Consider the following 21073-nt stretch of genomic DNA (forward strand, 5'->3'; position numbering starts at 1 on the left):
TTAAATAGATTATGAATTTTGATTGGATAGGATAGGATTCCACTCTAACCTAGGCTATGATCAGCAATGTTGATGTAATAGATAGCCTATAATTATTAATAACTCCATGAATTATAATAATTGGTAAACTAGTAATAAAAACACCAGTAACAAAAACACCAGTAACAGGCTGGCCTTCTGCCCAAATTCTGAAAAGCTTTCTGCCAAAATTTTAGTCTGCCCAAATTAGACCTCCAGCACACCTTCTGTCAGATCTGTCAGTTAACCCCCAGAAACACAGTCTCCAAAACCAACATCATAACTTCAGATTAAGCATGTCCCTTGAACTCACTCAAAACTACACATATCTCGGTATTAACACCAGCAACACGGGGAACTTCAAGGCTATGAATGACCCGAGACAAGCATTAAGAGCATATTACGCTATTAAGAAATCAAAATGACATCCTAATTAAAATCTGGCTAAAAATAATTGAATTGGTTATAGAACCTACTGTATCTCTACGGATGTGCCCGCTCACAAACCAAAGGTTCACTAAATGGAAAAAATGCCCAATAGAGACTCTGCAGGCAGAATTCTGAAAAAATATGAGTAGGCTTCATAGACTGTAAAAAAAATAGGTAGGCCTACATCGAAAAACCCAAAATAATGTCTGCAGAGCAGAAATAGGACTCTACCCCCACTAAATAAAAAAGAGCCATTAAATTTCATGGCCATGACCTTGCAAGGCGGAGATCCATCCTCGTCCTGACGAGACACCTGTGGGTATCAGTGAGGGAGGCGGGCAGGAGAAAAAGGAGAGAGTGGGAGAGAAAACAAAGAATAAGAGGCAGAAAAATAGGGGGTTTCGGAGGTTTTCCTCTTTTTTCCCCAAGTGGTGCTCACCCCAAATTTACCAAAGCTCATGCTGAGCAGGTAAATCAGGTTGAGGTGGACCCGGACACTGACTGATGCAGCACCATCCAGGAGACGTTTGTAAGTTTCTTAATTATTTACACACAATAAAAAAGCCCACAACACCATCACATAATAAAAAAAGGACTTTCTTCCATAACATGTGATTAATGCTGAATGTAGATTATGAACAATAGTTTGATGAATGTTTTTTTTTTTTTTTTTTCAACTAGTCAAAAGTACACGTAAATGAAGAATTAATATGAATCTGTAATATTTAATAGTTGCATTGGTTGGTATTCCTCTCTTTAGATCGGATAAAAAAAAGGAGGATTCGGTGCCGTCTTTGAAGGGACCCACCATAAGGATGGCCTTCAGGTGGCTGCAATTCGCAGTGAAGACGGAGAACATGCTATACATCAATCTTGTAAGTAGCCCGTTCTCTCTGTGTCATCTCATCTAAGTCAATGTTTGCAATTTATAACATCTAAGATTAATGTAAATCACGGAGTACAAATATTTCAATAGAGAAAGAGACTGGCCTAAATCCTTATTTGAGAAACGACTTCATCTAACCATCATAAAAAACCTGTCTTTCTTCTAGCCTGACCATAGACCAGATCCACTTGAGGTGGCCCTGATACTCATGGCCAATCAAGGCCTCAGCTGTCACCACATCATAGAGTTGCTGAAGTGGCAGGACAATCCCAGACCAGTACATAATGGTCTTAGAGCAACCCACACGCTGCGTGGACATTCACCACTTCTGGCAGTATCATAGCAACCTCTTCAGTGAGGAGTTGGCGCGTCATTTCATGTGGTAGGCGATTGATGCCGTTGTTGTGTGCTGTTCCCGGGGGGTGATCCATCAGGACATCAAGATGCTGAACCTCCTAGTTAACACGGAGACCCTGGATGTCAAATGGATTGATTTTGGGTGTGGTACTGGTATGTTTTATTTCTCAAACGTGTTTCAACATTAGACATGTCACGCTAAAGCTCTTTCAGATGAGTATTTGTCATAACCAGCATTGTTAATCTCATCAACTAAGTTTCTGAAGATATAATGTTCATTTACAAATTATTTTATTTCACCAATGATGAAGATGAAAAAAAAGAAACTTATTAAAAAACTGCTGACAAAAATATTAAACGAAAAGAATACTGTGATATATTAACAATGCACTAACTACATACTCAGAAGAAGAAAAGCCAATAATAATATTGTTTTCAGTGACTAAAATAAATGCCATTTACCAGTAAGTTAAAGAAAACATGCAGTGGTAAAGCAAACTTACACATGAGACAAACTCTTTCCTTCAGGGACAGCAATATACTGCCCTCCAGAGTATTTTGAGAAGGGCGAGTACCACGGGAAGCAGGCAACGGCTGGGGTGCTGCTGTTTGTGATGATCATCAGCCTTGTCCCAGACAGCAGCGATATCAGTTTGATGGACGCTGATGTATTACAAATTAGTTTATTTTAGTCCCACTTATTTCGTAAATCTATCAATGAGACAATCTACATTACCAAATTGTTGGAAAACCGGGCTAGTAACCCCAGTTTTCAAGGCCGGTGAACCGACTAATGTTGATTATAATCAAGGTATTACTCAATATTTTTCCTTCTAAATATCAAATGGGTTGAATGACTTCGCTAGGCTTGTTAGATTTTACTTTGTTATAGAAGTTACCAGTGTGATTACTGAAATGTTCTTTTCAAGTATTCTTTAATGTCTGTATATGATATCTGAATGCAGTAACAGTGCTTGCTCATTTAGCCCGGCTTCCAGAAATGAAATAGGGACTTGTTTTGTGTTTGAGAAAGGTCTTCAACGTGTTAAAACATATAGAGGTCATTGAAGCCAATAGTTTAAGGGACCATTTCTTTGTTAAAGCCTTACACTACACTTACACTAAAGTGTAGCTCTCCTTGAGAGAAAGAACGCATTATCTTGATGTTTTGAGAGGACTCTCCTGTTTATAGTTAGAGCCTGGCCAAATCCAACCTTGGAAAAGCTGTGTGTCGGTGTGTGTGTTAGTCTTTTTGGTTACAGGTTAACCCTTTGATGCGCAAGCTATGGATACCCCTTCTAATGCGCAACATGGGTCTAAAAAGACCCGTATTCATTTCCTATGTTATTTCAGTGATGGCTGAATGTTTCTTTGCTGAATCTTTAAAATATATGTATTTTATCATTTGTTATTCCAGGTATTGATTAAATATCTTGTTTTTGATTTCCACAAATCATTATGTTTATGTTTCCTTTCTTACTTTATAAACAAACACAGTTTTTGTATTTCTACATCAATTTTACATACACGGGTCTAAAAAGACCCGTATTCATTTCCTATGTTATTTCAATCATGGCTGAGTGTTTCTTTGCTGAATCTTTAAAATATATGCATTTTATCATTTGTTATTCCAGGTATTCATTAAATATCTTTGTTTTTGATTTCCACAAATCATTATGTTTATGTTTTCTTTCTTACTTTATAAACAAACACAGTTTTTGTATTTCTACATCAATTTTACATACACGGGTCTAAAATGACCGTATTCATTTCCTATGTTATTTCAGGTGGCTTTGACAGTTACAGATTTTAAAATCAAAAGGCGGGGAAAAAAGGACCCTAAACTCTTAACACATCGAACCATTTCAGCATAATGGCTTATTCAAGACTATACGGTTCTTAATAGAACTTTTAGGCCTATTACATGTAAATAAGCTTTAAAGGGGCATTTGGCAACTATTTCAACTTAATAAAACCGTTTAGAAATCATTTGGATGGTTTAATAACCTGTTCTGGTGAAAATGGTGACTTTCTCTGCTCCCCCCAACGTTCCTAGGCGGAAAACCAACCTTGCAACATGGGGACTAACGTCCCAGTAAGTTGGAAACAGGAAGTCTTGTGAGAAGCGAGAACGAGTGAGAAACGCTAAATGCTTTATGGCAATTCGACATAAACACACACGCCGCCCTCACTGTGTATGATGTATTACCCACCTCGGTATAGCTCCACACGATAAAGTTGGCCGGCTCCGATAATAACAAATGCACATGAGCAGCGGTAGAAAGGGGGAGGAGGGGCCGCAAGTGAGTTTTTTTTACAACATTGTTGTGAAATATACGTCCCACAGCTGTAGGGGGAGCTCGTTGAGAAAACATGCGACAACAAAAGTGAAGATCAGCGAAGAAATAGCTAGAGTTGCTGAGTTCCCCTTTAAAAACCCATCTTTTTTTAGTGTAGCTAACATTAGCTAGCTAGAATAGAATAGGTCGACAGCTAGCTAGCTAATAGTATTGGATATGTTTCTCTTTCTCACAAGTAATTTCTCACTAGGATTTCATGGTCAAGTAACCTAATATTCAAATATTATGTCCAATTATCTTTTACAAAATATCAAATATTTTCTGTGGTTAAAATAAAATAAGACTTGCATCAAATATACAAAAGCAGCAGTGTTGAGTTGTGAAATGTGTGGCAGGTGAATAGTATTATGTAATAATACTATAGTAATAGTATTTATGCAGTAAATATGTTCCTACTTGCAAATATGTGCAAATATCAAAGGTTTCTATATGGGTCATTTTTGACCCATGTATGTAAAATGTATGTAGAAATACAAAAACTCTGTTTGTATATAAAGTAAGAAAGAAAACATAAATATCAATATTTAATGAATATCTGGAATAACAAATGATAAAATGCATATATTTTAAAGATTCAGCAAAGAAACACTCAGCCATGATTGAAATAACATAGGAAATGAATACGGGTCTTTTTAGACCCGTGTATGTAAAATTGATGTAGAAATACAAAAACTGTGTTTGTTTATAAAGTAAGAAAGGAAACATAAACATAATGATTTGTGGAAATCAAAAACAAGATATTTAATGAATACCTGGAATAACAAATGATAAAATACATATATTTTAAAGATTCAGCAAAGAAAACACTCAGCCATCACTGAAATAACATAGGAAATGAATACGGGTCTTTTTAGACCCATGTTGCGCATTAGAAGGGTTGTGATACAAAAACTATTTTTATTCAAAAAGTAAGAAAGTAAAAATAAAAATAAGGATTTGTGATGATCAAAAACAAGTTAATTGAGGAATACCTGGAATACTGAATGATGAAATTAATTTCTTGCAAAGATATAGACAATTAAAACTCAGTCGGGTCTATTTAGACCCATGTTGTGCATCAAAGGGTTAAGGAACCACTGGCATTATTGGAGATTGACTGAGTTGTTCTGGACATGCTGGCGCCCAGCAACCCAAATCTGCACGTCAGGACGTGCCTAACATCAGGGTCCGAGTGTCAGCTGCATAATCGATGGAGATATGCTTCCGTCTATCTGTATATGTGTGGAAAATTACTATGTTTATCTATTTCTTAGCCAATGAAAATCATTCAACCTGTAAGCAATGACGTAGCTTAGACCTTGGAAATGGTATAACTGCTGTGATCTGTGTAACTGTAAGGGGGCCTACGAACTCCTGTGTGAGTCTTGAAGCTGACTTCTGGTGATGAAACTGCAAACTATCTTCAGTAAATGTTTTCTTTAATTTATTATAATTCTGACTCCGGGTCTTCATTCATCATATCTGGTTCTGGGTCTTTAACTGTTTACCCCTAACATCAACTATTCATTTCCTTCTCTGTGGGCCTCGAGATAGCTCATGTAGTGTAACTGCGCAGCGCTTCTAGGTTGTACGTCACACGCATCACACACATGACCAGCGTCGGCCAATAGTGAGCCTACATGTGACGTACAACACAGAAGCGCTGCGCTGTTACACTACGTGAACTATCTCGAGGCCCACAGAGAAGGACATGAATAGTTGAATAAAGTCATTATTTTTGTTTGTTTGTTGCGCACAAAAAGTATTCTTGTCGCTTGATAAACTTAATATTGAGCCACTGTAGTCACTCGGACTATTTTAATGATGTCTTTAACTTTTCTGGGCCGGCAAGATTCAATCCCTTAGAAGCCTATGGAGGAGTGATCCAGCTCTCAGATTTATTCAAAAATATCTTAATTTGTGTTCCGAAGATGAACAAAAGTCTTACGGGGTTGGAACAACATGAGGGTGAGTAATTACTGACATAATTTTCATTTTGGGGTGAACTATCTCTTTAACATTGAACTCTAAACATGAACAAAGAAACTCAAAACGTGACAAATTTATTGTCCTATGCAATTTGGGTTCCGAAAATTGCACTCGACGGAAACTGCTGTATGTTATTTTATTCAGCAAGTAAGGTCAAAACTAGACAAGACACAGAGGTGCTGTGCTCCTTGATCTACAAAATGCATTAAATCATAAAATACTCTTATCTAAATTATCATATTTTAGTTTTTCAGTCAATACAATGAAAGGGATTTAGTCTTATCTTATATCTAGGAAACAGTGCACTCGGATTGAAATGCATATCTTCCCTAAGAGATTGTTCCACAGGAGTTCCTCAGGGGTCTACCCTGGGGCCCCTACTTTTTAGTTTGTACCTGAATGACCTCCCTGAAGTCTGTCCTGATGTACAAATTCAAATGTACGCAGATGATACTGTGATTTATGTACATGACAAAACGAAAGAACAGGTGGCACACAAATGATCTTTTGCAATGTCCAAAATTTCTGACTGGCTTACTCAGTGCTGTTTAGCATTAAATGTTCAGAAAACCGCATGCATGCATTTTATAAGGAAGGAATAAGGAAAACGTCCAACCACAACCAGATATAGGTAATGGGGAAAAATTACAAATTGTGCAGGATTTTAAACATCTTTCAAATTATTTTAGACTCTCACCCATATAAAAAGCATGTTAAAAAGTCAGCTTTCAGCAGAAGATGCGAGAGTGTTTTTGTATTCTATGATTTTTCATAGACCAAATAGATATCTCCATTGACATAAATTAAACAGCAAATTGTTTTTACTTTTGACAATTTTGTTATATTTCACAATTGTTATTTAATAGGGGTGTAACAATATATCGTAATACAAAAATGCATCAATTTGTATTGTGGATAGTGACAATATGTATTGTGGATAGTGTATGAAAAATTCAAGTTTACAGAGTTTTAGTGTCAGTACCACATTAAACTACTATATAATGTTGAATATAATGTATAATAATATACAAAATTGTTAATAATCTTGCACCACCACCCCTGAAAGAATGTGTCTCTTTGTGCACTGAGAACACAAACGAGCTTCATCAAAAGGTGATTGTGAAGTGCATTTTATAGTTACTTATTTTGATTGTTCAGCTTTTTCTGTAAGAGCAGTTAATAACTGAAATAATACACCAACCAATATCATATGGTGTCCTACTTTTTCACAATTTAAGTTACATCTAAAAATATGGTTAAAGATGAGTCAAACATGTGCTCATTGATGTTGTGTTTTATAAACTGGTTATATAATCTTGGTAGTTTTTTCAATCTTATTTATTTTAGATGTAATATTCATTATAGGGTTATATTTTTGAAAGTATTTTTGTACTATATTTTTTGGAATGTATTTTTCATTTGTTAGGTGAGAAGTTTATTATATGTTATTGCTGATGAATGTTTTAGTTATGTTATGCGTTTTAGCCTTTCCTGCCCAGGGACCGCAGATGGAATTTAGCTCTGTAGCTAATTCTGGGGCTGTCATTGACTATCCATTGTCCCTGTTAAATGAAATTTAACTAAATAAAATAAATAAAAACCACAAAAAAGGACAATTGCAATTCTTAATCATAGAATAGCTTTATATAAGATGGCCTTTTGGATTATGCAGGAATCTTTCACAGTTTACAGCTTAGAGAGCAGGTGTGAAGTTGAAGGCATCAGACGTCTCTCCCATCTTTCTGCACAGAATGCTGCTGTTTTATTAGGGGTTGCCTGAAGAGCGAGGCTTCATTTGGAGAAGATGCTGTTCCATGACTGGTTCTAGGTGTATAAGACAAGCCAAAATAATTTTGAAGATATACCTTGGCTTCAGGTGGTAGTTTTAGTGTCTTTCTGAACTCCTTGCCTAGGGATTTGTATTGTAAATAGTTTAGTTTTAGTTAGTTAATTTAGCCTCTCCAACCCTCCAGCCTTAGCGTCTTGCGGGGCTGGCAGGCCTTGTTGCGTCTGGCGCCTTGGCTGGAAGTGGTAGTTTTAGCATCTTGCTGAACTACTCGCCTAGGGATATGTATTGCAAATAGTTTAGATTTAGATCTAAATATTTTTTAATAATGGAGTCACCTCACTGTCAAGCCTGCCCCACAAGTTCCTTGCACTCCAGAGGTTCCTGCCATTGGTGTACCTATTCTCAGTTGCCTTGGGGCTTGAGATACTGTAGGGGCAGCTCCAGAAATCCATGAGAAGGCCACCCAAAAGGTTCCTGATGCTGCTGCTCCAGAAGAGGGTCAGAGAGGTCATACAACAGGTCCCTGTCCCAACCTGGAGGATCCTGCTATGGTTCTACAGCTCAGCAGCTCCAGTTGCACAGCTTTCCAAAGGTTCCTGACATGACTGAACGGATCACACTGATGCCCGTCATGTCCACCACAAAGGTTTCTTTCATGACGGCTGCCAAAGAAATTCCAGCCAAAGCCTCCCCAGTGTTCGCTGTCGCAGCCTCAGCCAGAGCTATAGTCCCAGAGCTCATATCTCATCCTCCCTGGCCCAGAGTTTCCTGCTAAAGCTGCTCTGGTTCTTGCAGTTTCTTTCTTCAGATGATCCTCTCATGGCCCCAGTGTTTCTTTTCACTGGTGTGATTCCTCCATAAATATATTACACCTGCCAAATCAAAACACAGTGTTTGTGAAAATAAATACAATATTGTTTTATTGGGAAAACATATGATATTGGAATTGGATCTGGAAAAATTTGGATTTGGATCTGTAATGTTGCTGCTTGAGCATAAGAAAGATCTGCAAGGTTACAAAGCTCAAAGTCCACTCCAAAGTGAGATATTTTATTTAACAGAATCCACTTTCCAAGAACTACAACAAATGACTCCAGATCTTTTGAAGTCACAATATTCCTTATTTAAATAATCTCTGCTCACGGAATACGCTAAAAGAGGACAAGGCCTGGTTGAGCTGTGTTAGAGAAGACAGTGTTGTCACTATGCCAAAGAGACACTGTTTTTTCCACCCCGTTTACAAAACTCATTTGTTTGACCTTCCTAAGGCTGACGAACTTCGAGTGGTTAAAATGTATTTTAAACTCTGTTCCTGAACATTATAACCCCAATGTTTGTCTTCCAGAACCTAAGAGAGTACAATGCAGGCTACGCACAAAAGCTTCTCCTGAAACAGATCAGTTTCCACTTTGTTGGGACCATCTGTTGTTTGTGGGTCACAACTTGTAAGTATGTCTTATTATTTCTAGTTGCGTTTTCTATTAACTGTTCCAATTCTAATTTTAATGTTGTTGCCTCAATGTAAACAAAGGGCAAATCTGTTTGGCTCTGCTCGCCTGCTAGCCAACATTAGTGTTGACATAGCATTTAATATAGTTTTTATAAGCTCTCACTTTTGTAAGACTGTTCACTGTAAAAAGGGCACAATAGGACCCATTTAAAGGGGAGTTACATCATGTGGCCCTCCTTTGAATGCAGATCAGACTTGTCTCTGAAACTATGTGTGAATTGTTGTTTGAATAAGCAGTGCAGTCTAATTCCTCACAGTTTTTGACTGAACAAGAATATCCTCCCTCAGAATCATGAAGTGAGACAGGGATGTAGCATGAGTCCCTCGCTATTCAATATACTGTATACATATCACTGAACTAGCGAGAGCTCTGGAACTGTCTGCAGCACTCTAGAAACTCTAAAGTCAAATGCCTCCTGTTTACAAATTATCTGGTGATGCTGTCACCCACAAAAAAGGTCTACACCACACTGTAAATAATTGTCAGGGTTTTACAGGATTAAAGAGTATTCTTTTACAATAAATTACTGTAGTCAAAAAAATGTACTGTGAAGTCAATGCATGCTGGGTCATTTTCTTACAAATGACTGTAAATCAACAGCAGAATGATGCTAACATCACAGTAATCTACTGATCTTGTTTTACCGTGAATTCCCATTTTAAAGATGTCTTTAACCATGCCACTGTAAGAAATGTAATTGTTTACTATACTGTAATTGTTTTGAAATCACAGTAATGGTGATTAGTGTTCCATTTGCTTGGGATCTTAGACCTTTACATTTCTGATCTAGCCAAGTCAGAAGTGTGACAAATGAAAACATTAGTTACTGCGCGTTCACACCAGACGCGAATAGCGCGTCAAATTCGCGCCTACCGCGTCTAGTTATACGCTTGAACACTTTCGGTAGAGATCCACTTTTGCGACAAGACAGTCGCGTGGTGTCGCGACGCCTCACCACATTTGTACTTTGATGGGCGTTCCTCAAGTTTACCGCTATGGGCGTGGTTTTGAGCCAGCGGCCAGTCTAGAACAGAGGACCTGCGAGAAACTTCCCCCCCGTCTCCATATATGCTCTACTTCTATTGGATAGTGGCGTCGTGTTCAACGGAATTCATTTGCATGAAGATGGGCATCGGCTAGCTTTTTGATGCGCAGCATTTTTCCAAATGATGCGCCGCCTTCATTCAGCTTTGGAGTCACAACTTGAACTTCCATTTAATTTACTGTCAGACAGCTTCTTGTAGAAGACAATATTTGGAGATGGGTCGATTCAGTGTGCTGCTTTTTGTCTTAACACATGTTGCGAACATTTCCCTTAGAGTCTGGCATTGTCTTGATGATGTGACCTACCATCCATGAATTCCGAGGTGCATTGGAATCCACAATCAAAACTGTGTCTCCAATCTCAAAGTTTCTTTTCAGCCTGGACCATCGCTGACGTGGAGAGGTAAGTATTTCACTGTCCACCAATGCCAGAAAAGATCCACCATTGAATTTGTTTCCATCTATGCCTTGCATAGACATCATCTTTCTTGAACACACCTGGAGGTAAGGCTGGTTGTTTCCTCATTAAAAACAGATGGTTATGGGTCAAGGCTTCTAGGTCGTTAAGGTCATCAGAAGTTTTGGTAATGGGTCTATCATTGTTGATTGATTCCACCTCACACAGTATGTAAGCCATCATTGTCCAATACTGAATTGGACTCAATTGTTTCAATACAGAATTCAGAACCTTTCTCACAGTGTGAATCTGACGTTCCTAGGCTCCACCATGGTGAGATGCGCTTGTTAAATATTAAGTGTTAAATTCAGTCAATTCTTTAATTGTTGACTGATTCAAACTCTACAATGCTTCAAACAACTCCTTTCCAGCTCCAGTGAAGTTTGTTCTATTATCTGAACGGATTACTGAAACATGACCTCTTCCTCTAATGAATCGGCATTTAGTATTGACACACGCATCTGTGTCCAGGGAAGGTGCAACTTCTAAATGAATGGCTCTAATAGTCAGGCAGGTAAAAATCTAAATTTTTAAGAGTTAAGAGTTCCTCCAACTCTTAACACAGCATCCCCAAGGTAAGGATCCAATTGGAATATGCAGCTGTCTTTCCTGACATGCATCTTTCTTTTCCTCTTCTTCTGGAAATATATGTTTCTGGCTGTAACGAATTAGATCCAGATCAGCTTTCACCATGTCCTCCATGGTAGGTGTTCTTTTTTGCGTGGAAAACTTTTTGAGCTCTCTGTCGTCATCTGAAAATGACACTGAATGCTCTGGTCGAACCGGCCACTCACATTGTGGCTTCAGCAGGAAAATATGTCCTTTGATCCAGTTTTTGCTTCTGATCAAGTTGCATTCAGACCTCTTGAAACTTGGTTCGCAGGATTTTCTGTAGAGTTTACATTGAGAAGATGTATTCTAAACCATTGACAAGGTTTAGAAGCCTCTCTTATTAATTTTTGGTTTGCAACAAATGTCTCAAATCTCGTGGAGTCATTCTCAATGTATTTCAGCAGTGAACTGTCAGTTCAAAAGTTAGACTCTTCAAGATCAACTTGAAGCTCCTGTCTCAGCATTCTATCCATTTTGACTGCGATGGTGGCTGATGTCAACTCCATTCTTGGAATTGTAACCTGCTTGAGTGGCGCTACTCTGGACGTTCCCATCATGAATTTGCAGCTCTTTTGTCCGTTCTCGTTTGTCAACAAGAGGTGTGTGACTGTCCCGTATCCATTCTCACTATCTGCAGCAATTGAAAAGTCTTGACATGCCCAAACCCTGCATGTTTGATACATCTACTTACACTGAAGTTTGCAAGCTTCTGCAAATCTTCCAGCCAGGACAGCCATCTTTCAGCCTTTTTCTCTACAATTTCCTCATCCCATCCTACTTTCTCTCTCTATACAGGTCCCTCAGAATGAGCTTTGCTGGTAGCAAAAACGGTTCTAGGAACCCAAGGGGATCATAAACAGAGCCAGCAACTGATATACCTCTTCTGATTAGTGGTTTGTTTTGCACTTCGATCTTTAAATGAAATGTGTCTTTCTCTGTACACCAGCAAATTCTCAATGTTCTTTCTATGGGAAGTAACTCTTGGCTCGTTCTTCTTCAGGTATGGCCAAAACTACAGCTCTGCTATTACTAGGCAATTTTGTCATCTGGATCCCACCTTGGTTACAAGGCGCTCTGGTATCCCTCGCAAGAGTAATTGCTTATTCTTCAGTTGCCACTGATTTAAGGCAATCATCAACGTAAAAAATCTTCAAGAGTCTTCTAGAGTAGTGTCGTTTATTCCATTTCTGCTGTTCTTTGAAGTGCGTAACAAGAACAACTTGGTGAAGAGATTGCACCAAACAGGTGTACACACATCATGCACTCCACTTCATCTTATGGCAGTCTTTCTCTTTATTCTATTTCTTTCGTTGTGAGTATTCTGCTTTGTCCTTGCCAGCCAGTGAGACGTTTGTGGCGAAGAAAAATACCTTTGAAGCCACTCTACTTCAAGCTCCTCCCCGCTGGAGAACTTGACTTCCCTTTTTTCTCCACTTTAACATCCTGGATATCTCCAAAGAGCGGTTCATTCAAAACCTGAGCATTCAAGTCAATAAAGTTGACCAAATCTTCAAACGTGGTTCTTCCATTTCGTTGCTGGATATCAACGGCTGTGTTTCTCTGCGTTCCAGCATTTTGAAACGACTATTCTCATGTTTGTTGGGTTGTTCATCTCATCCATGAATTCAACATCAGCCATGATATTTCTACATCTAATCAGGCATAAGGTATAGGTCTTCATTTGCTTTGATCTGTGGTCATTTCAGAGCTTTTTCAATGTAAGCAGTAGCTATCTTCAGTTCTTCTTTGCAGGGCCGGATTAAGAATTCAGAGGGCCCTGGGCACAATGTCTTGTAGGCCCCCCCTTAGGCAGGCCAAATGTAGTTTGTCCAAGGACATTTTAATTTGGCATTAACTGTATTACTGACTTAAAAGGAACTTTTTTGTACATATTACTTCATAAATGATCTGTGTTTCCCATAGGATTTTATAAAACTATGTTGGGTGGAACTCTATCCCTCTAGGGGGGTTCGGGGGCATGCTCCCCCGCAAGAAAATTTTGTACATTTTAAGGTTAAATGCATCAATCTGGTGCACTTTGAGAGCTCACAATTAAGAGCTTCAACCAGCTTTAACCCATGAACTGTGCACATTGAACAAAGAAAAAGCATTGACTTGTACCTGGACATTAAAGAGGGCTCAAACATCTTTTTAGTTATGATATAGAGTCTCAGTCTGCATTACATTATCACTGGTGTTTTAGGATGCCAAACAATTATTATAATAATGATTTATATAATTATTCCTATGACGTAAAATCATATAGGCCTACCTCCTATAAATGTAGCCTAAAAGTATTTTGCATTACATTACACAGTATAGGAAAAGTACAATACTTTTGTCCTAATTTCTTTAATTGCCAGAAATAAACCCTTGAGCTTTCATTTTGGAGAAAACACCAGATCACCATGCTGATCGCGTGAGCAAAGTGCGCACTTCTATTTAAATCACGCAGCACAAACAGAATGCCATAGGCTACTTAAAGTCTTTTGCTGTTTTATAACGGCACGAAGCAATATCCCAGTTTCAATTTGACTTATTTGGCAAAATATAACGCTAAACAGTCGAGACCTTTATGTTAGGCAACCGTAGGCAACTGCTTCTCCATCACCTCAAATTTCAGAGCGTCAAGTCACGCGACGCGAGTCGACATGATAGCTCGCTCTCGCTCACTGCGCAGGAATACAGACGCTGTTTTTGACGCGATTTAACATTATATTTTGATCGAATGGGTTGCAAAAATATGCATATAATTAGGAAAGTGAGGACTGCGTTTATAACGTGATCTAACATAATATTTGACGGTGCGCAGGGCCCCTTAGATGTCATGTGCCCCTGGGCAAGTGACCAGTTGCCCTAATGGTTAATCCGGCCCTGCTTCTTTGTATCCATAGCAGGACTCATGTTCACAACTGCGAACAAGAGCTTGTGGTTCCTCACTTGTGAACTGTTCAAGAAAGATAGTATAACCTGTCTTGTGAGCTATTAGTATTGTTCTCAATCGCATGCTCGAAGGCCCTTGAGATAAGCTCTGCTGTTTGACCAACAATTCGTTTTAGCGTTGCATCACTTTGAACAGATCAAACATACCATCATCAACTGACTGTTAAGAATTACCATGATCTGTAATTTGAGATGATCTCTGGATAGAGCTTTGGTCCTGGGTGCTTGACGTAAGCTCAGACTTTCTACAAGGGGTAGATACTGGCTTGATTTGATGTTCCTTTCTACTTTTAAATGAATCACCAGTTTGTGATCCAGTCTGTGACCTGTAGTAATCATTCATGCCAACTTGACCTTCTTCATGCTCTTTTAACACTTTGAGGTCAGCATTGGATGCAGCAATTTCAGTATCCAGCTCAAACTTGTGCCACAGAACTACTTGTTACAGATCCATTTTTTCATTTATCCATCACTTCTGACACACTATCTCTTCTTCATCTTCATCGTCATCTTCATCCTGAAGCTCACGCTCATCAGACTAATTTCCTTTACTTGTGGTTGAAATCCATTTTTCGCAAAAAAAAAAAAAAATTCAAATATAAACTACTGGAAACGTTCAATCTTGGGTTGAAACCATTTAATCTGATCTTCTCTTTCATATTCATCAGACAACACGAGTAACATTTCAGCATTTGACTCTTCTTCAAACTGACAAGATCTGGCAAATGACATTTAGTTCTTATTCAATGGTCTTCGCATCTTTTTCATCTTGCATTATTCTGTCAATCTCATTAATTTTGCTGTTAACTGTGCCAATTTCCCTTGACTTTCATTTCTTAGTCGATACATTTTCTCTTCAGCAGCCTTTGCTGTAGGCTTTGGCGCCATCTTGTGGCCTTTACCGGGTACGTTCACAACTACAGAATCATCCGCCGCTCTACTTCGCGCAAGCCATTGCAGTTCTCTTGAGCTGCTACAAATACTGTCTTCTAAATATTCACAAACTCCAATTGTGAAAAGACTTGCAATATGAAGCTCTTTATGTGGAATTCTCCTCTTAACACAGCAACTGATCGGCAACTTTAATCCTTTTATAACATGATAACATCCTATAATGTTTGCTGAGGTGTAGGCCTACCAAAAATCCTTCATTATTCTTTCAGGCAAAGAATTGATTCAGGTCTTCATTCAGGTTTCAATCATTTACTTAAAATTATTGCACAATCTAAAGAAACAAAAATAAACTCCAAACAAAAACGGTTGCTCTGTCTTTCTTTCGTTTGTGCCAATCTTAAAGTGGTGGTTGATTATGATTTCACTAACTTTAATTAGTGTGTAATGTTGCTGTTTGAGCATAAACAACATCTGCAAAGTTGCAACACTCAAAGTTCAAAGCAAAGGGAGATTTTTGTTTTTAAAGAAATTGCTGTTTAAGGACTACAACATGGCTGGTAGGGACTACACGACATTCCTCCTGGGTTAGTGACATCACCAACCCTATAATTTACATAAACCTCACCTTTAACAAAATTCATGCTAATCGATGTTAAATTATAGGACTATTTGGAAAAAATATCCAAAAGTTAAAAGCAAATAAAACTATACAGCTGTTTAATAGCCTACAATTTTTTTCTGTGAAATACATGCCTCTCATTTATTTATGAATGACATGTTTGGTTATGGACTCCCTTGTGTACAATATGTTTTGTTCTCATTAAAAAATGAGGCGTTCTTCGCCTGCTCGCCATGCAATTATAGGCTATAGCGTTCGATTTAAACTACGTTCTGCCAGTATTGGGCACTTGTGCAACGCAAGCGACGTAGCTACATCCGAGTGTACGAGATGGAGGGAAGTAGGCTAAGTGAGGGAAGTAAAAGGGCATATAGAACATTTGACTTAAACGCAGCCTTAGAGAACTGAGATGTCCTTCAAGATGGCTAACTTTAATCTGTTTCTGGGTCACGTGACAGGCCGGAGGGTGAAGGAGCGAGAAAACGAGGAAACATCCATTTGAGTTTTGAGAAGCTCCCTTAAAGTTACTCTGGTCTTTAGCGTTTGCTGATCATCTTTAAATTACATCCACCAGAGGGCAGTCAAGTCAGTTACCTGTGAATTGAACTGGAACAAAAACTCACAACACAACCCAACAGACGTAGAATGTCAATGTTAAAAGGCTAAAATAAATCTCATCGACAGTTTCTCTGATATGTTTGTAAATATGTGTTGGAATTTAACTCTTGATGTACCAGTAACCTTAACTCCCCCAGGAAATGCTGATCTTTATCCTGATTAATACAGTTGTGAATTATCTTAATTCTCTGCTCATCTAAGACCAACGCTTCTGACTCTGGCATGCTTCATCCATATTCCAATAGTATTTTCCCATATTGATCTTCAAAGAAAGGGGAAACAATTAATTTCACTATGATTTCACTTTTGAAAGATTACATTTAACCATTTGTAACCCAACCTGGCATTTTATCCTTGCAGATTTTTCACAATGTTCTCAAACAGTAGAACCAGCATGTCTAATCTTCAAGCATTAACATTTTCATTGGTTCACTTAGCAGAAACTTTTATCAAAAGTGACTTAAGAGAAAAGTAGTACAGCACAATCCTTGATTGAATCCTCATGTTAAGTCCTCGATTTAACACAAGGAAAAATTTTTTACTCTCATGTTAGAGGAATATTACGTCTACAATCCCAGTCGTGTATAGTTTGGTGGTTGGTGTTTAAGAGATTTTAAATAGCTGTAATACACAAGACATTTCTAAACTTACAGAACGTTTCAGAGAGACGTAGTGTAGAGCTGTCCATGGTGCTGAACGGGTATCACCAGTTGCCAATATTTAGTCTGCTCACACTAACAAAATGTTTTCACTCAGCCTTAAGCTAATGAAAAAGAAAGAGGTGAAAATGACAGATACAGGAATGAGAAATAGGTGAGAATGATACAGGAAAGACCAAAAAAAAAAAAAAACCTTGAACTGTATTGCTTCAGTTGTCTAGTTTCTGATGGTGAGTCAGAGGACGAGTCTCATTCTTCATTGTCATGACTCACAGCCTGAGAAGATCACTGAAATCAGATCCTAGATGTGAATGGCCGTTCCACGGTTTCACACTTGCTTCCCAGGTATTGATTGTCCACCGATTCCCTAAGGTCTTTGAGAAAGAACTTAACTGACATCTTTCCCATTGGGATATGACCCTGATTCTCAATAGTGTGGCCCAAGCTTTCCATGCATATAATTGCAAATGTGGCAACATTAGACAAATGAATCGGTTTAAAAAAAAAAAATGCTTGTAGTCTTATTAAATTTCTCAAATGTTCCAAAAAGGTAATTATAGAGGTCATTATAATCATTATTCATTTCTAATTTGGCAAACACATTGCAGATCTTTAAATAAAACATGTAATGTAAATAAACATCTAGAAATGTAATGTTCTGAATCCATCCTTCATTGTGTGTTAAGGAGAGATAAAGAGGGGTGTTCCAAGCACGTGCCAGATCCATTGTCCTCAGTCCGCTCTGCTTGACATGGGTCACCTCCAGGATACCCCTCTGGTTCAGAGATTGAGTCAAGGACATTGGTTACTAAGGAGATCTCCATAGTAATCTTTTAGTCTTCATTATGGGAAGCATGAATGCAGCTGCTTTATCATGATGTTGTTATGTTACATTTAGCAAAATGCAACAATATTCATATAGCATGATTACTTTAACTACTTACAGTAGCAGAAAACAAAGAAATAGTAGGAAGATAGTATGGGTATTTGTATGCCTTGTATTTAATACATTTAAATATACTTAGATCATTTATAATTTAGAGTTGATGAGAAGAGAGTCTCTGCCATATACAATATCCTGACATATATGTCATAGGCCATCACTGTATTTGTATTACCGTATATTTTAATAAGGCGTGACATTATGTAATCACATGACCTTACTAAGTTTATTCTTGTTTCATTCAGTGTCCAGATATCATATCTGGAGACATCAGACATCAAAAATATATGGCTATGCATTTTGAATCCAATTTTTTTTTAAAACATCTTATATGAACATTGTGGGTGTTCTAGTTCATACATCATGGAAAGCACTGGAAGGTCATGTTTAACTCAATGCATTGAGGTGTAACGATCACCCCAATCAGACAATTTGCTATTTATACACAATAGCCTATATGAATTATTTTTTATGTAAGGACTTACTACATTTGCCAACACAATAGAATTACACACACAATGCAATGTGCTTTGATTTCCGGTGCGAACAATGTTTGTCTGTTTGTCTCTTCTGTTTCCTCGTGGTTTTCAGTATTTTTCCTTAACGTTTAGGCATATACACACAAATTGATTAAGCAAAAAGGTATTTTGTGACTTAAAAAAGGTCATGCGACTGTTTTATATCCTTACATGCTGCATTCTTTTTTGTTTTTTCATCCATATTTCGTTGCTTTTATTAATGCGCACGCAGTATTGAGCATTAGCAATCCGTGCAGAGCCAGAGATCCAGCTGCACGTTTGAGTGACAATTAATGAGTGCGTCATGTGATCCACCGAGTCATATGCCAATTATGAAGAGATTCTAGTAGGCTACTGGTTCTGTTCGGAATGTTTCATTATGTAAAGCTTCGTGACTAACGCATCTAACAGGTGCTGCACTGTTTCCGTCGACATGAGTCAGCAACCTGTGCTCTTGTTGAGAGTACGTCTGGGAAGCTGATGAACGCCATCCAAGAATCTTGCATGAATATTTAATTGGAAAGTTGATGCGGCTTTAATTGTGTTTGTGGGTGACGGGACGCATGACAATCCAAATACAGTCATCAGAGCAGAGCCACAGCAGGAGCCCTGACTGACTCACTGCTCCTCATTCATTCACACACGCTCGGCCTATAGCCTATAAAATGCCTTCGAGGAGGAGGAGGGGGATAGTTGGAAGGCTTTTAGGTTTTCGCAAGGCTGGAGTCCAATCCACATTTGTAGATTAAACAACAGAGAGAAACTTAAAGATTTGTATCTCTATCAAGATGCCCCCGGCGAAACTGCATCTGAATCACACAGGTGAGGAATTTATGATCGTCATTGAGCATTCTAAAATAAATGACAAATAAATGAAACAGGCATAATGTGTATAATAATAACGAATGCAATACGCATAAAATGGATATCTCCAGTCCAGGATGAAATATGGAGCATACATTTGCAATTTAGGCAAGGCATTTTGTCATGCTGTGATGATAAAAAATAAATCTTTTACTGATATTAAATATATTTCCCTCCATGCTTGAAGGAATTATGCAGATGCGTGTAATTGTAAATTGGTGTGTTCGTGTGTGTGTGTGTGTGTGTGTGTGTGAATGTTGTGTGAAACACTTGACGCAATTCACATTCATTACGCGCTGGCGTCAGAGATCAATTAAATAGCATTTACACGGCTCAGTGTCTCATTGTTCTCTTTTGTGATCTCTGCTTGAGGTGTGAGAACAATAAGACACTGCGAACATGTGCGCTTCATGAAGCTCAAACCAGAACTTCTGTCATCTTTCAACTTAGTCTGTCAACATCATTAGCTACAGAGACTTTAATTGATGAGTTTATTTAATATTTTCATCCATTTTAATACAAAAAAGTGAAAAGTTGCACAGGCAGAACCCTGCAAGTAGGCCTATGCATTGTGTGCATTGATTATTATTTTAATTTTTTTTTATGTAATGAAACATTCCGAAATACACGTTAAATGTAGGCCTATTTAGGGAAAAATACAGTCTTAGAATAAGACGCACAAATGTCTCATGTTAATTTTCATGCTATTTCATTTAAAAATGAAATAGCCCCCCCCCCCCCCCTCCCCCCACACGCACACGCACGCACGCACGCACATTAATAACTAGGAGAGAAAAACCGCATGTACCTATGTAGTTTTGTAGAGATAATTCTCATAAATAACACATTGGCCTGTTAAATATTAAAATAGGCTAACACAATATTAAAAATATAATGTTTTCGAAGAACACATAATTTTTTAAGATGGATGTGAGATCGATTAACAAATGCCTTATGCAACAAATCAATACTTTTTTATGAAGAAAGTGGTCAGGCTTTTATTGCTGTCCCAATGTATATCCACTATGTGGTGTGTGTCAGCATGCTGAGGGTCATTTCATAGGTTTAAGAGGGGAGGCCACTTCCTATTCCCCAAGCTTACTTGTTCTCAATCTGTGATTGGCTCATTGGCGAATTTGGACCCTACCGCTGCAGAAATGTGCAATTCATCAGCTCAAGTTGAGCATCACGTAGACTTGATCTAAAACTGAGGGAGGCTAGCCCAATAGAGGAGATGCTACAGTGACCCGTGTCCTTTATGATTCACTCAGGAATTAACACTGACCACTGTTTTATGATCTTTTTTCGTGGTGTGAACCAAGAAGAGGTTGAAGACATCCTGGAGACATGGCTGAAGGTGAGGTCGTGGGTGATCTTCCAGTGGGGGGTCAGTGAAGAGAGAGTGGAATAAAGAAGAGGGGGTGGGACGGATCTTCTGCATTGTCTTTCAGATTTGGGGATCTTTACAAAGGGCTCTTCCCAGAAGCCCTGAAATTTTCGCGTCGTTACCGCTAAAATGTATACCTCAAATATTTTGTTTGTTCGTTTCTTCTGGCATCGGTAAAGTAGTATTATTTTGTTTTA

General features: G+C 38.3%; 1 pseudogene; it reads left to right on the top strand.

Annotated features, from left to right (window-relative positions):
• Positions 1-314: 314 nt before the first annotated feature.
• On the top strand, positions 315-20900 carry LOC130099260 (serine/threonine-protein kinase pim-1-like; annotated as a pseudogene).
• Positions 20901-21073: the final 173 nt, after the last annotated feature.

Source organism: Rhinichthys klamathensis, unplaced genomic scaffold (assembly GCF_029890125.1).
Source record: "Rhinichthys klamathensis goyatoka isolate OS25496 unplaced genomic scaffold, OSU_Roscu_1.1 h1tg000225l_1, whole genome shotgun sequence".
Classification (NCBI taxonomy): Eukaryota; Metazoa; Chordata; class Actinopteri; order Cypriniformes; family Leuciscidae; genus Rhinichthys; species Rhinichthys klamathensis.